The sequence below is a fragment of the Dama dama genome, chromosome 33, assembly GCF_033118175.1.
Source record: "Dama dama isolate Ldn47 chromosome 33, ASM3311817v1, whole genome shotgun sequence".
Lineage (NCBI taxonomy): Eukaryota > Metazoa > Chordata > Mammalia > Artiodactyla > Cervidae > Dama > Dama dama.
Window position 1 is genome coordinate 47364945 of NC_083713.1, and position 17573 is coordinate 47382517.

Consider the following 17573-nt stretch of genomic DNA (forward strand, 5'->3'; position numbering starts at 1 on the left):
AAAAAGCTCAATAAGTGGATGTCTCATGAGTTGATCGAAAAAAAAAAAATCGTCATTTTGAAGTGTCGCCTTTTCTTAGTCTACACAAGAACAAACAATTTCTTGATTGGATTGTAATGTGTGACAAAAAAGTGGATTTTATATGACACTGGTGATGATAAACTCAGTGGTTTTGCCTCATCTGCTATGTTCACCTGACCTCTTGCCAGCTGATTACCACTTCTTCGAGCATCTCAACAACTTTTTGCAGGGGAAACTTTCCACAACCACCAGGAGACAGAAAACACTTTCTAAGAATTCATCAAATCCTGAATTTTTACACTACCAGAATAAACAAACTTGTTTTTTATTGGTAGCAATGTGTTGATTATAATGGTTCCTATTTTGGTTAATAAAGATGTATTTGAACCTAGTTATAATGATTTAAAATTCATGGTCTGAAACCACAATTGTGTTTGCATCAACCTAATAATATTCCTATGGCTGAAAGTATTGAGCCATTTCAGAATGGCATCCTCCATAACAAATGGTTCTGAGTGAATTTCTTCTGAGAAACCATTACATTCGGGGGGATGGTTCTGTCCAGAGTTAACCCGTCTTGTGTTAAAGTCTCTTTCTTTTATATCAAATGAAGCAACTCCATATTCTGCTCCTCTATCTTGGAAAAACTTCTTGGCAAGATGGTTTAGGTCCTCAATCATGATGAGGATGTCTTTCACAGCAGTCACCAGATGTTTCAGGCTATTGATGCACGCTCACATGAATGCATTTTCATATGCAACACTAGGTTCACAAGTATGGGTGGAATTGATCTCATCATTACCTTTTTTATCAACCTGCATGATAATTGTTGCCTGAAGATCCTTAAGGACAAGTATCCTGCAGAAGTGGCATTTCCCACAGAGAAAGAAGACCAGCATTACCTACTTTGTCAAGCCACAGGAATTGTATAATTATTATGTGGTTTATTATAGTAGTTGAAAGATGAACAGTCATAAGCATATTACAAGTAAAACTCTCTAATTGATAAGACATAATCATATTTTATTATTAATACAAGTTAATCTGCAAACACTTGCACTGTCTTAATGTTATTGTTATAAATCATCATGATTATTGGTTAAAATATGATAACTACAGCAACTTTGTTCAAAATTTAGCTTTCAAATCCCCCAAGTAAATGGCACTTAGCCAATCAATCCCCCAGTTGGCTAAACCTTCACCTAGATTTTTCTTCCATTCTACATTCATTTTTATTTATGATCCCAACTAAGATTGTGGTTATATGTTTTGCTCCAAATTTTTTTTCCCATAGGCCATGGTAATCTTAATATGGTTATTATTTCCATCTGGTTTTTACCTTTGTTGAACATCTTCCATTGTAGAATTTATTCTCTTCCCTGACTTCTTCCTCCTACAAGCTGAAATATATTGTTACTGCCCTTCCAACAATTCCAAAGGGAGCGGTGGTCAAGGCTTCTACCTCGCTAGCTGTCTATAGTACACTTTTTATAAGATGCTCTGGATATGGATCTCAATTCTCAAGTTTAGAGATGTCCTCAGAAACAACATTTGATGTATAGCACTATTAATTATTCCCACACTAGTAGAGATGTTTCTGTTTAAAAATGATTCTCTCCCATTCTGCATTTTTTACTCATAATGCCTACTGCAAAGTGTCAGTGTTACACAAGATGGTATTCACTTATTGGTATCTAGAATTTAATTTTAGTGGTTTAAACTATTTACTTGGTGGGTAGCTTATGAAAATTACAAAAAAGAAGTATCTTACATTCTGTTACTTCCTATCACCTATGCAATCATCTTTATATATCATTCGAATTGCTCGTCATAATTTCTTTTTTCTCTCTTTCCTGCAAATATGACTTTGAAGCTTTTGTAATCAAGTTAGTGATCTCCTGGAATCATGATTTCTTTACACTTTTTGAAATGATCTTGGACCCTTTTCAGGGACCAAATTCAATGATTGTAAGAATATAATTTTCAAGTTTCAAGCCATGGAATATTTATTTCCCTTAGAGAAAATCTTGTTCAAAGCCCTTATATTTAATATATAAAATATATAAAAGTGAAAGTTTCCTAGCTGAAGAGTGCTGTGGGTGGGGATGGGAGATGGGGGAGCCTTCTATTAATAGTAATAACATAATAAGTGACACTTCTGTGACCCCAGACCCCCTGCAGAGGATAGTTTGACAACCAGTTTTGCAAGACATGTGCAAAGTAATCAAAATCTTTCCTTTTTATGGCAGTTTCTTTCTTTCCTCTCTGGATGTTTATTGACTGCTCACCATTTACAAAACTTTGTGCGATGTGCTAGTAGCCTACTCTCACTTCCAAGGTGTTCTCTTTCTATTGAAAGAGTACATGAATGCACAAACATCCTCAAAACTCACTAGGAATCTATTCTGGGCAACTTTCGGTGGTTGCATTATTTCCAATATCAATAAGCACACACACAAACCAGTTTTTCCCTCCTAAAGATTATGGATCTGAACCATGGAGCTGGAGGCATGGCATGTAATATAGTGGATGTGTTTGCACATCCACAGAAGAAAGCTTGGCTTCTTTTGCTGTATTTCCTTCAGTGACCCAGACCCCAAACGAGAGGACTTGGTATGCCTTGCACACACCGCATTTCCACACCTCTCTGCCCCTGTGTTCATGCTGCCTGCTCTAGCCACTCTAAGTGAGCTGCTGTAACTTCTGTCTCTTAAGTCTTTTCAGCCCAGTCTGCCCAAAATAATTGTTTACTCTTCTGTGCCACAAACTGTACATCTCTTGTAAAACCACACATTAATCCTTTTATTGCAATTATTTTGATATGTTACATCCATCTTCCTACAAGATAGTAAACACCCCCCAGGACAGAAGAATTTGTGGATTTAAGGTCCAGGTTAGCAGATGGGGACAAGACCTGGTGAATTTGTACTACAATTGCTAATGGAAATTGCTGAAGAGGTCAAGAGATATTTGGATTTCATTTATTTTACCAAAAAAAAAAAATAATGCAAAGCTTTTTTTAAAAAAAAGTTATTTTTAATTGGAAGATAATTGCTTTTTTTTTTGTTTTTTTGTATTGAGGTATAGCCAATTAACAGTGTTGTGATAGTTTCAGGTGAGCAGCGAAGGGACTCAGCTGTGTATATACATGTATCCATTCTCCCCCAAACTCTCTCCCATCTAGGCTGCCACATAACATTGAACAGAGTTCCATGTGATATACAGTAGGTCCTTGTTATTTACTCGTTTTAAATATAGCAGTGTGTGCATGTTGATCCCAAACTCCCTAACTATCCCTTCCCCACAGCAACCATAAGTTCATTCTCTTAAGTCTGTGGGTCTCTTTCTGTTAAGAAAAAAAAAAAAAAAAAAAAGTTTTAAATGAAAATATCCATTAAGGAGAGGGTACACATGACTGATAGAATTGAATATATATGCTGTGTATACATTACATGTTTGCGTGTCTGTGTTTCTCCTCTTCTTGAGGAATAAAGAAGAGATTTTGCCAAAAGGGCAAAACTGGCTAATCAAAAATGAAAACTTCATAGAGAATAGAAACAGAATAGATTGTCTAGGTATTCAGAAGAAAGCAGTCGATTCTCATTTTCCAGTTTTAACTAAGATTGCCTACCTTGGTGAGATCTATTTCATATTAGCACTTTGCCCAACTCTCTAAAAAAAAAATTACAGATTGGCAGGAAGGAAGAAAACATGCTTTGGCTGCAAAATTGAAAATAGTTGTTCTGAAACTATGAAAATAGTGAGGCCATAAGGATGACTATAAGCAGATGTCTCTGGAAAAAGTGTCAAACCCACAAAAATTCTAATTTCCTGCTATCATGAACACTCCCCTTTGGTTCTTGTAGACTGTCTGCTGGAGATGGCCAGGTGGACCTGGGAAAATGGCTAACATATATAGACTTTCCATTTCTCTAAGTACATGTATTTGAGAGCTAGTGAATGTCTGGATCATCTCTAAACTATCTTTCACTCAATAATTTTTTGCATCAAGTTGAGCCAGTATCTGCAATCCACAACCATGAAAGTTATTTCTGGCCCTGAAATTTTATTGAACTCTGTGAATCATTTCACATTTCATAGTGTAACATCAACTTATTATTACATTATTTTTCTCTTTGATTCAATCATTTTAGACACATTTGGAAGGGACGAACTCAAATCAATGTTAGTCATGCTCTTAGGAGACCATTCTGATAAAATACAATCATAGAAAGATGTCTGAGCCAGCCAGTAAAACCATCTGGGCTTTTACGTTTTTAAGACTCAAATCTTTAGATTTGTGAATCATGCCAGTAAATTTCAAGCCAGTTGAACTGAACCTGGGAAAAATGGCCTGTGTCTGGGTCACTTTTTTCTTCTTTTTTAAATTTATACTTTAAGCTACAAATACTTATGTTGGAATATTCTTCCCTAAAGTAACTCTTGTTTATAGCTATACTGTATTTGATATTTGCACAATTAAGGCTGATGTTATTTAAACTTTGAAGGAATAAATAGCAATATAAGTATGCACTAGTAATTTTTAGTGGTATTCCAGTTCTAATGGTCAGCAGTTCTTCTTGGAGTTTATTTTGCTACTTGGGTATATAAGAGTAAGACATCAACTTTGATACCCTGGTACTCAGTTTGAATTCAAGGTAGTACACAGAACTATAGATGAGAGGGTGTGGCCATGTACCTTCAATGAACCACCTTACTTTATGTACTTACTACTCAATAATAAGACACTTGTTGTTTAGTCCCTCAGTCTTGTCCAACTCTTTGTGACCCCATGGACTGTAGCCCACCAGGCTCCTCTGTCCATGGGATTTCCCAGGCAAGAATCCTGGAGCAGGTTGCCATTTCCTTCTCTAGGGGAGCTTCTTGACACAGGGATGAAACCCGTGTCTCCTGCATTGGCAGGTGAGTTCTTTACCACTGAGCCATCAGGGAAGCTCAGGATATTATAGCAAGTATTATTAGATACTTTCAAAACAGCCACTTTTCATTCTTTTTTGCTGATACTATCTCAGTTCTGCTGTGTTCCACCATTTACTCAGAAAAGCCAAGGAGAGTTGACTTCATTCTGAGATCTCTGGGCAATACCACACTCATCCCTGAAGTCATTCCTCTTGACAGTGATTGGATCGCCCCAGTCCTGGTATGCAGTCAGCCAGTGTTGTGGAAAATCAGACCACGGACTAAGAATTTAGAATTAGACCTTATTGTTATTAAGAATTCATTGTCAGAAAGAGAAAAAGAAGTGTTAAACCAGCCAGTTAAACCATGCCCACAAAGCCCTACTTTTGTAAGACAGCAAAATTACAGACTTTCTTTTCTAGACTGGTACAAGCTAAGACCTCTGCTAAGAATTACCTTATGGCCAGTGTGGGGAAGATGCTTTGTGGTGCTCAGGAAGGAGAAAGCAGAAATTCATGGCAGGAAAAATGAGGGCAGAACTTGTAGTGATAATCAAGAAAACTTTCAAATAATATTTAAATAATGTGATTATAAATGTGAAGGGGGTTACCATTGGTCCAGGAAGATGTTAAGATTATTTTGTTGAGATTTTAACTTTTGTTTCTCCAGCTATCAGCCTAAAGTAATAGCTGATTATGGGGAATCTGTTTTTTTTTTTTTCATAGTAGGAGCTTCTAGAAAATTCCAGTTTTGAAAAGAAGCCAGAGAAGACATTTCTTTTCTCTTTTTTTGCTATATGTTGTTGTATCTGCATGGCATACTTGCAACCTCAGGGTCAACTGGTTTTTGACAAACTGGGAATGTTAAAAATGAGAGAACTAAGAGAAAGATTTCTGGTTGTTGATGATGTCCTTGAGTGATGAATTAATCAGCCTTAGAGTCATTCTGCCTCAAGATATTCTGCCCTGTTGGATAGTAAAAGTTCCTTAATTGCTTAAGCCAGTATGAATAGAAATTTCTCTAATTTAAGTCAAAGACTTCCTAACCAATGCATTGTTTATTTTAAATTTTGTCTCTATAATGGGAATAACAATACTTAGCATAATGCCTGGTATGTAGAAAATATGGATCAAATAACATTTTATCTATTCATTTTAATTGTAACTATACACTTTAAGTTGGAGAAGGAAATGGCCACCTACTCCAATATTCTTGCCTGGAAAATCCCATGGATGGAGGAGCCTGGAGGACTCTAGTCCATGGTGTCATGAAGAGTTGGACATGACTGAGCAACTAATACTATACACTTTAACTATATACTTTAATTATAACTAAACTTCTCAGTGGATAAAATTTTCTGAAGGAGCAGGAAAGCCTGTGGAATTGTAGTAAAGAAACATTTACAGTGAGTCAATGCTTCCTTCATATTAGACAAATGATTCAAAGAATGTATGGTTTAGGATGTTAATATGCATAAACATTCAAGATTTCCAAGGTTCCATTAGTAAATAATGGTTTAAACAAGTTTGTGGCAGAACTGCTCAGAGCCTAGACTATACTTACATATCCTTCAAATTTCCAAAAGGAAGTATAATAAGCTTCATTTCCCCTATTTTAAAGTCAGAATATTTCATAAAACTGCTACCATAGAGAGAAAAACTACTAGTTTTCTTTAATGAGAATAAAAAATATCTAAAGGCTGTAGCATCTGTACCCTTGAAGATTATTGAAATACATATTTAATGGTTCAGACAATAAAGAATCTGCTTGCAATGCAGGAAGCTAGGTTTGATCCCTGGATTGGGAAGATCCCCTGGAGAAGAAAATGGCAACCCACTCCAGTATTCTTGCCTGGAGAGTTCCATGGACAGAGGAGCCTTGTGGGGTACAGTCCATGGGGTCACAAAGAGTCTGACATGACTGAACGACTAGCACTGCACTTCACGTGTTAATAACAGCACCCTGTTTTTCTGCCCCAGTTGCTTCTTTGCTGTTATCTATTGGGACAGGAGGCTTCTGGGAAAAGTACACAAGTCTGTTCATAATGCAGAGAGTGGGAAAAATTATGGCTTTTTGGAAACTCCAGTCTCAGGATGAAAGAGAAGAACTAGAAACTAACTGGCTATAACTTAATTGGAAATAGGACTTGGGAGAATTTTGTTTGTCCTGGAATTCAGTACTTCACATTTGTCCTTTTTGGTTGTTTACATTTCTTGTGTTAAAGGATCTATTTTCTAGTGTTAAAGTCAGTGATGATGTAGATGCCGAAACACTGTGCTGGGGGTCTGCAGCCAGTTTTGAGAAAGGCAGAAACCAAGGGACAGGGAATGTGAGAGCAACTGTGGACAGAGAGCAGCAGAAAAGCAGGAAAAGAGACAGGCGTCGGCCAGGGTGCTCCTCAGCAGAGCAGCTGTGTGGTTCCCGGAAGAGGAGGTGTGATGATATTTTGGGGCATATCACTTACAATACAAGTGAGAATGAAAGGGGGAACACTAGATACCCAGGAACACAAGAGGGCCACAGAAGCTGTGCCCAGAGTGTTCCTCAAGAATTATCATGTACACCCTATAGGTCCATCCACAGTTCTATAACTGACCCAGTTTTGTTCCTTTTTTATGGCTGAGTAATATTGCATTTATATGTACCACATCTTTTTTATCCATTCCTCTGTTGATGGACATAAGACAGGGACCTCTAATTAATGGACCAAGGTGATCTGAATGGAAAAGAAGTCCAAAAGGGAGGGGACATATGTATACATATAGTTGATTGTAAAGCACATATACTCCAATAAAAATTAGTTTTAGAAAAAAAGAGTTATTGTGAAGCACTGTAGGAGCCTCCATCATCAAGGAAAGGGCCTGTTAAGACAGAGTCCACCAAAACAAGTGGTGTGTCTGGTGGGGGACATTCTAAGACGTTGGCGTCTGTAAGCATATGTGTGTGTATGTTAGTTGCTCAGTCGTGTCCAACTCTTTGTGACCCCATGGACTGTAGCCCATCAGGCTCCTCTTTTCAAGCAAGAATACTGGAGTGGGTAGCCATTCCCTTCTACAGGGGATCCTCCCAACCCAAATCGAACCTAGGTCTCCTGCATTGCAGGCAGATTCTTTGCCGTTTGAGCCACCAGGGAAGCCTATCTCCAAGCATTTCTGTTGCTAATAATTGTATGACTGTGTCAGGGTAAATCTCCATCCTTTCTGGATTTTAGCTTCTTCATTTGTGAATGGACTGTCGCCAGGACCCCTTCCAACACCTAATAGTCTGTGATACCCCTACTTGTCTTAAGACAGCAGTCGGCAAGGTGATTATGGGGGGAAAAAAAGACAAATGACTGTAGGAACACAATTACAGAAACTATCATGGAGACAGAAAGATATATTTGTTCCTATTCAGACTAAGGTTGCACATTAATAATGGAAGCAAGAAATGATTTTGAGGTTGCTGTTTGTTTGAGGAAGCAATTTGGGGCTGTGAAAAGATACTTTGTTCTAGGGTAGAATTAGAAGTTACTACTGATGAGGGAGTTTTTAGCATGTTTTTTGTTTGTTTGTTTGGACAAGGCAACATTGGAATTTTAAGATGTCACTTCATTCACCTTCTGGTTCTTATCATAGGATAAAAAATGTAGATATTGGTCAATACTGGGAGAAAAGAAGAAAATCAACATAGGTGACTATCTTTGACAAATTATATAGCTTTAGAGTGTTGGGGTGTGGCAACCAGGAGTTGAGAGGATAGATAGAAGGAAGATTATCCTATTTGCCTGCAAGAAGAAGGAAATATGGGTGTAGAGCAAACATCTCTGCTGGTGCCCTTCCCTGGGATCTCTTCTGAAACTCCTCACTGAGGTTTCCATAGAAATTTCTTTTCTCTATTTGTTTTCTTTTAAATTGTAGTAAGAACATTTAACATGAAATCTACCCTCTTAACAAATTTTTGGGTGAAAATTCTGTCCTGTTAACTATTGGCACAGTGTTTTCAATACATTGCTAGGACATACTCGCTTAACTGGAACTTTACAACCATTGGCTAGCAAATCTCAGGCTCCACCTCCCACAAGCCCCAGGCTACCACCCTTCTGTTCTCTACTCCTTTGTGGGTTTTTGGTTTGTTTTTTGTTTTTTTTTGTTTATTTGATGGGGGGGAGTGTTAAACTTTTAATTCATTCTTTGCTCCAATTCTTTCTTTCATGACATTTTCAGTGATGGGAGCCACTGTACTCATTTGGGGCCAGGTTTAAGGCCACTTGCTGCATAAAGGTTCTGGATTGAATCAGTTCCTTTAAAGCTTCTCCAAGTCCTCTAGGACCTTCCCAAAGCTCATCAGTGGTTCTTAGAGCTGTTTGTCCAACTTCCCTGCCAACCTTTTCCCCACATTCTACCCTGAAGATCAGTAAGCCCACTAGGGACCTTTGCAACTTAGCCAATTATCATTTCTGTGCTTTTTCTTAGATTTTCTCCAGGCCAAGAGTGCCTTACCCTTTGTTACCACCTTACTTCTTATGTTGTCTTCAGCTGGTGCCTGGACTCATAGCACAAGAGTTAATTGAATGCACAAGAGTTAATTAATTAAGAGAATAGACTGTGTGAACCCTCACTGGCTGTATCCTGTTTATCTGGTGTGTGCTCTAGTAATCTGCCCCGAAAGTGTGTTCCACGGAGAACAGCGTCCTTTCCTTTCCCTAGAGCAGAGCTTAGGGCCAGGTGCTAGACAGATATATAGCAGGGGATGCTCGGTTGAAGGCCCAGTGCTGTTTTGTATTGCCTCACCCTTATGCCAATTACTATTCTGGTTCAAACACTGTATCCCACATTTAGCCTGGTAGCCCTTATTGATGGAAGCCAAGACTCATGGCCTATAAATGGACAGCACTTGATTCATAACTTTCATAATGAATGGTTAACAAATATTAGTTCTCGTTGAAAACTCTCTCTCCCATTATGCTTGTTTTTTTCAGCTTTATTGAAGTATAATTGACAAATTGTTAGATATCTAAAGTATACAATGTGATGAATTATATGCATACACGTTGTGAAAGGATTCACTACCCCCATCAAGTTCATTAACACATGGATCACCTCATACATATACCCTTCTATATTTACTTTTTTTTTGGTAAGAATGTTCCAGTTCTACTCTCTTAGCAAATTTCAGTTATCAGTAGTGTTATTAAATATAGTCACCATGTTATACATTAGATCCTCAGTCCTTATTCATATTGTAACTTAAAGTTTGTGCCCTTTTACCAAAGGGCACAACCTCTCCTTATTTCATCTGCCCTGAATCCCCTGGCAACCGCTTCTCTACTCTGTTTTTATGAGTTCAATTTTTTTAAGATTCCGTATAAAAGTAATAACCATGCAGTATTTGTGTTCCCTTGATCTGGTTTATTTCCCCTACCATAATGCCCTCCAGGTTTATTCATGTTATTGCAAATGACAAGATTTCCTTCTTTTTAAAGACTGAACAATAAATATCCCATTGTCTATACAGGCCATATTTCCTTTATTCATTTTTCTGTCAATGGACACTTAGGTTGTTTCTATACCTTGCCCTGTTGTGAACAACGCTGCTATGAACATGGTAGTACAGATATCTTTTTGAGATCATGGTTTGAAATCACAGTTTTGTTATATATCCATGGTTTATATATATACACACACACACACACACATATATCCTTTGGATATTTACCAAGGAGTGAGATTGTTGAATCAAACGGTAGTTCTACTTTTCATTGTTTGAGGAACCTCATACTGTTTTCCATAGGGGCTACACCAGTTTACAGTCCCACCAACAATGCACAAGGGTTCCTTCTGAATCGCTCTTCATTGACACTCCTATCTGTTATCTTTTTTGATAGTAGACATACTAACAGGTGTGAGTTGATGTCTCATTGTGATTTTGATTTGTATTTTTCCTGGTTATTAGTAATGCTGAGCACATTTTCATGTACCTGTTGACTATCTTTTTTGGAAAAATGTCTATTCAGGTCCTTTGCCCATTTTAAAATTGGGTTATTTGGTTATTTCGATACTGAGTTGTATGTGTTCCTTGTATATTTTGGATATTAACCTTATCAGATGTGTGGTTGGCAAATATCTTTCTTCCATTTCCTAGGCTGCCTTTCCATTTCATTGATGGATTCCTTTGCTGTGCAGAAGTGTTTTAGTTTGATATAATTCTATTATTTTTATTTATTAATTTTTTTGCTTTTGTTGCCTTTGTATGTATTTTTATAGTTCTGGATACCTCATGTAAGTGGACTTAATGCTGTTGCACACTGCAAGATTTCCTTCCTTTTTAAGGCTGAATAAGTACATTATATGTATATAACACATTTTCTTTATTCATTTTTCTCTTGATGGACATTAGCTTGTTTCCACATGTTGATTATTATGCATAATGCTGCACTGAACATTCATCTACTGGATGACAGGGATGAACCAGGGAGCCATACCTTCACTCTCCTGCCTGTCACGCTGTTGCTCAAAGCCATTAGCACAAAGGGCATCCTTTTTCATGGAGCTGCTAGTACAATTCAAATAGAGACACTGGTCTTGCTCCCTGTGTAATGTTTTGTTCTAAGTCCTTAATGCAAGCGAGAGTTTTTAAAAAATGACTTACTTCATGCTTTGTACGCTCAGCAACAACCTTCACCCCCAGGTTACACAAATTTTTAAAAAGAACTATGTGATTGTCCAACCCCAGCCTCAGCTCAACCCAGTTAATGAAATCCAGACTTTGTTTTGAACACCAACAAATGAGGTCTGGGGCTCAACCAGCCAGAAGCTATAGATCTGACTCAAGAGACTGATTTTGAAGGGAACATAACAGTTTGGACTGCTCTGTGAATGCTCTGGCTTCCTCTGCATCGAAGACTTGCTACAGTCAAGGCACAGAAAATATTCAGCCTAATGTGTTGCTGAATGTGTGAGCATTTAGTCTCTGGTAATATGACTTTAATTTAAGGGAAAGTTTTTAGCTTTGTTCGCCAAATGAATTAACTCAAGAACAGTCCAAGTTCATATCGTTCCAGGAGCAGCTAAGGTTGAAGTTAGATGAATGGAAATTTCAGTTTAATTTAAGGGAGCACTTTCTAACACTAGAACTTTGTGGAGATGGAATGGATATTGTTTTCACAATTTTCTTTTCCCCACTGGAGGACTTCCCATAGGCTCCTGGAGGACTGAGAACCAGAAGTTTTGGCTACATTCCATAAGGGTGGACTTAACTAGTGACTCGCAGGTGTGGGAGTATGACAGCAGCTTTGACTTGGGTGAATAGTAGAGGCAGAATACACAGTCCATCAGTTCAGTTCAGTCGCTCAGTCATGTCTGACTCTTTGCAACCCCATGAATCGCAGCACGCCAGGCCTCCCTGTCCATCACCAATTCCCAGAGTTTACTCAAACTCATGCCCATCGAGTCAGTGATGCCATCCAACCATCTCATCCTCTGTCATCCCCTTCTCCTCCTGCCCCCAATCCCTCCCAGCATCAGGGTCTTTTCCAATGAGTCAACTCTTTGCATGAGGTGGCCAAAGTACTGGAGTTTCAGCTTCAGCATCAGTCCTTCCAATGAACACCCAGGACTGATCTCCTTTAGGATGGACACAGTCCAGAGTTTCCTGCAAGATCAGGATGAAGGTAGCCTCTGGGAGACTTTGTCTGAGCTCACTCCCTTGCATGGCTTCCTTCTCTTTCCTGTCCTGCTTTCCCTACTCCTTTTCCTGTTCCCAGGCTGGCTTCCCCTGGAAGCACTTTGTTAATAAATCACTTAAACTGGAATCATACTCACAGGTTTGCTTCTGGGGAGTCAACTGAGATGATCCATCTCCTAACAAACTTCAGGTCTGAGCACTGATAAATGGATTTCATGAAAAAACTTGAAGCCAAATATTTATGGACACATCTATCAGAAGATTTAAAAAAAAAAAAAGGAAGGAAGGAAAAGACAGAAAATGTTTACAGTTCTACTCAGTGGGGTACAGACATGAAACATCATTTTTTTTTTTAAACCTAATCACTGCTTTCAACTGTGCTGTATCAAATCCCTTTTCTTTTCCCTTAGTAATATTTTGGATCATTGTCAATGCTCAGTCTGGTTGAAAAATGAATCTCAAGCTTGATTTAAAATGCATCTCTTCTCCTACCTCCAGGATAGGCTTCAGTTGGGATAATGACTGCTTGGAGAGTGTGTGTGCCAGTGGATTCTTCTCAAATACATCTTGCACCATTTTCTACAAAATGTAGATCTTCCTGTGTTGATGGTATTAAGGAGGAGATTGAGAGAAAATAGTGAGCATCTCCAGACTTACCTAACTCCAGGTATGGTCCTCATTCTATTGGTAGCCACCTCCTCTCTGACTAGCCACGACCAGGTGTTAGGACTGTGACACCAGCCAGGTCATGCTGGCTTCTATTGGCACAAGGGTGGGTTCCTTGCAATTCATTGCAAGGTTTCCAACTGCATAGCTCTCCATGGGCAAGCTGTCTTTCATGTTGTCTCCTTTTCTGCTCCATTTCCTGCCCCCTAAAAGTGTACTGTACTAATTCCTACTCCTAGATCCCAGGTGGGATGTCAACATGCTGGTTATACCCATGAGAATTTTATCCATTTTACCCCCTAATTCTCTTTTCTTGTTCACATAGTATCAGTTCAGTTCATTTCAGTTGCTCAGTCGTGTCCGACTCTTTGCGACCCCATGAATCGCAGCACACCAGGCCTCCCTGTCCATCACTGACTCCCGGAGTTTACTCAAACTCATGTCCGTCGAGTCGGTGATGCCATCCAGTCATCTCATCCTCTGTTGTCCCCTTCTCCTCCTGCCCCCAGTCCCTTCCAGCATCAGGGTCTTTTCCAATGAGTCAACTCTTTGCATGAGGTGGCCTAAGTATTGGAGTTTCAGCTTCAGCATCAGTCCGTCCAGTGAACACCCAGGACTGATCTCCTTTAGGATGGCACATAGTATAGATCAGAGTAAATCAGCAAGTTTACTAACTAAGCAGACAACTAAATGTAAATGAAGATGCAGCATCCATTTTTGAAGGCATCCTACAGTCTCCATGAGAAATTGTCTTGGAGTCTCTATGCCCAGGCACCCCTCACACTTTAGAGGAAGTGTGAAATAATCTCTTCAGGCTAATGTAGCATTCCCCATGAGGCCAAGACCAAGGGTGCTGATCCATCCCACTCTCCCTTTCCATACCAGAGTCTTTTAAATAGATAGATGATAGATAAATGATAATGGATAACTGGTTATAAATGACTAATGATAGATAACTACTACATAGATAGGTGATTGGTTTATAGATAATAAATAGATGAATACCGTTCTTATTTTTCAGTTGATAAATCGTATCTGACTCTTTTGTGACCCCATGGCCTATAGTCCACCAAGTTCCTCTGTCCATGGGATTTCCCAGTGGGTTGACATTTCCTTCTCCAGTGGATCTTCTTGACCCAGGGATTATATCTGCGTCTCCTGTGTTGCAGGTGGATTCTGTATAGCTGAGCCACCTGGGAAACCAAAAATAGATGAATAAATAGTGAAGAGATAGATAAACAATAGCTAAGCAATTAGGTAAGTAATTGTGTAGATTTTGCTCCCTTTAGTGGATCCCTGCAGAAATTAGTCTGACCCCTATACCTGGGGGCTCTTTTACTGAGAGTACTGAGCATGTGTTCTTTTGTCTGTGTGCTACAGAACATGATTGACAAGCTATGACCCACAACACAAATATGGTTTGTGGCCTGTTTTTGTGTGGCTTGTGAGCTGTGAACAGTTTTTAAAGAGTTGTAAAAAAGTAAAGTACAAATGATAAGGCCTAAAATATTAACTAGTTGTTCATTTATGTAAAAAGTTTATGAATCCCTCCTTTAGAGGCAATTTTAAGACAATAGGAAAAGTTCCTCTCAACATCCCACTACACATTTTTTCTCTTACGCCAAATGAAGAAAAGAGATTTACTGTTTGTTTTTTGTCCAACCCAAAAGATTAATTTTAATAGCTATTTACTAAGCACATATTATGAAATCAAGATAGTGTTTGGTGACAAACTGTTACCCAAAAACATGTCCTAGAAGCTGACTTCCACTCGGGAATTTGAAATCTCAGGAGACCTTAAATCACAATGTAAAGTGTTAATAGAAAGCAGCCATGAATAAGTTATTAAATCAGTGGCACTAATAGTAATTGCTGTGGGATTAGGATGATTACGAAGTTCATGAAGGTTGAAGTAAGCAATAAAGAATAAGCCTTTCTGTAGACTTTAAGGCAGGCTTAAAGAGTTTTAAATCCAAAGAATTGGGGAACCAAGATTCAAATGCTTGTGGTTTCCTGGCACTTGGGAATATTAGATAGTCAATGACCTATTAAAAGAAGATATCATTTATTTAAGAGTGTTTCAGTTCTATTAATAGAACAACTATAATAAACATTGAACATTATTCTTATTGAGTTTTTTAAGTGATTACCAGAAATACTGCTCTAACCGTGATTTGCTATGGTTCATGGTGTGATCATTTTAACTGTAAAAACCATTCAGTGTTCTCTCAGAAGCCTGATCCCAAGGCTGCAGACAGGATCCTGAGGACCATAGAGGAGAATCATAGAGCTCTCCAGTCTTCGTATAATTTGGAAAATAGCAACTTCTTACAATATTGAACACTGGCAATCTGTTAATCTATACAATGAGGAAAAAATGGCATGATAGCAATGCATCTATAGGATACTGGGGCTGAGTGGAGTCTGTTTTCATCCTATGCTGGATAAAGTCAGGTCATATGGTCAACAAGTCACCTTTAATTCTTCTTAACTGGTGACTAGCTTCCATAGCTGTTTATATAACTTTTTTTTTAAGAGTTAAATGCTTACTAGTACATGTTTATCTAGCAAGGTGCTAGGAATGACCAGCATTTGTAGTCTGCCAATTGTGGGAACATGAAGATTGACTTCTGAAGTGTTGGATGAAAAATAATTGTCAAATACTCCCCTGTACACTTTTATCACTGTACTTGTCAACAAACCAATTGGCATTTGGTGGACTCATTATCTCACTGAGGTTCTTGGATCCTTATGCTGGGATTGTTTCACCCCATACCTGATCCAGAGGTCATTTTAATAAACACTGATAGAATCACCTTTTATCATCTTAAAGCAGGTGCATGACTTGTCTAGTTTAGATATGCCAGTACTGTTGTCTGTGAAAGCAAGAGATGAGTTCCAGATTACTGGACCCACTCATCTGTGTGATTGTCTGTGTGTGTATGTGTGTGTGTGTGTGTGTGTGTGTGTGTGGTGTGATATCTGTATCTCTAACTCTGCATCTGCATCAGTATCTCTACCTCTCTCTGCATCTGTGTTGAGAACTAGATTCTATTATTTCAATAATAGCTCCAGTAGATTTTTAGATTTTTAAAAAGATTTTATAATGTATAACCCCTTAAGATAACTTGGGAGAATTTTTTGTTTGACTAAGTATGCATTTTTCTGACACTCTCTAACAGGAAGGAGAGCATTTCAACCAGAACCAGGCTCTGGGAAACATGACCACATCTGTGTTTCATAATGATTTTGAGCCTAGATTCCAGTTGTAGGGATTTTGTCTATTCTGCCAGGGTTATTACCATATTGACTTCTTGTAAAAAAAAGAAAAACCAAGAAAAGGGAAAGGAAAAATACTAGGCATGCTAAGAGACTAGCTTTCTTTATTTGCTTGGCTTTTAAAATACTCTTGTGAAACCCTGAATTGAACATCATCTTACTTGGTTTACAAGCAAACACAAATGGTTGAACCATCACATCTTGCTTGCACAGTTTCAAAAAAAGCAGAACATAAAAGCCAGTGATGAGGATCAAAATGTGCCCCCCCACAAAACATGCCACTTTGACATATTGATTATTTTGAGCTGAACACATTTAAGATACAATAGATGCAGGAGGGGCTCTCTGACCTCCTACTTTTACTTGAAAGCAGGTTGGTTATAAAATTTCTGACCTCCACTTTTTCTGTCTAAAAGCAGGTTGGTCATAAAATTTTCCATGAGAAAGAAGTCCTCCCTGTGCCAGAAAAAAAGAACATTTTTATCACCAGAAACTGGAATTTGACACTGAAATGGACTTGTCCAGAGAGACCTACTATCTCACAGTTTACTGTTCCTAGCCCAAGTCCCTTTGTCTTGTCACATCTCCCCAGTTTATCATTACTTGTATAAAGGGTGTATAAGCTTTTGGGCATAGAGATTTCTTCAGTTCTTCATTTTCCTCCTGAGGTCTCTTGTATTCACATAAAAATGTTAAATAAGTAAGTATACCTCTTTTCTGTTAACCTGTTTTATGTCAGTTTAACTTAACCTAAAAGGATAGAAGAAAGTTTTTCCTCCCTTGCACTGAGAGCACTTTGAGAACATTTATTTGCTTAAAGCAGTGGATGAGGTAGGCATCCCACTTTTATTGGCTGTTTACCAGATCACAGCACTTAAGGAAAAACGAAAGCATGCTATACTTTCCAAAATATTGACATGATACTTGTAGCTCTGAATAAGGGACTTATTTTCTTTATTTAGAACAGGTTTTCAATAGATTGCAGTCAAGAAAGCCTAATAGAATTAAACATGTGTGAGTTT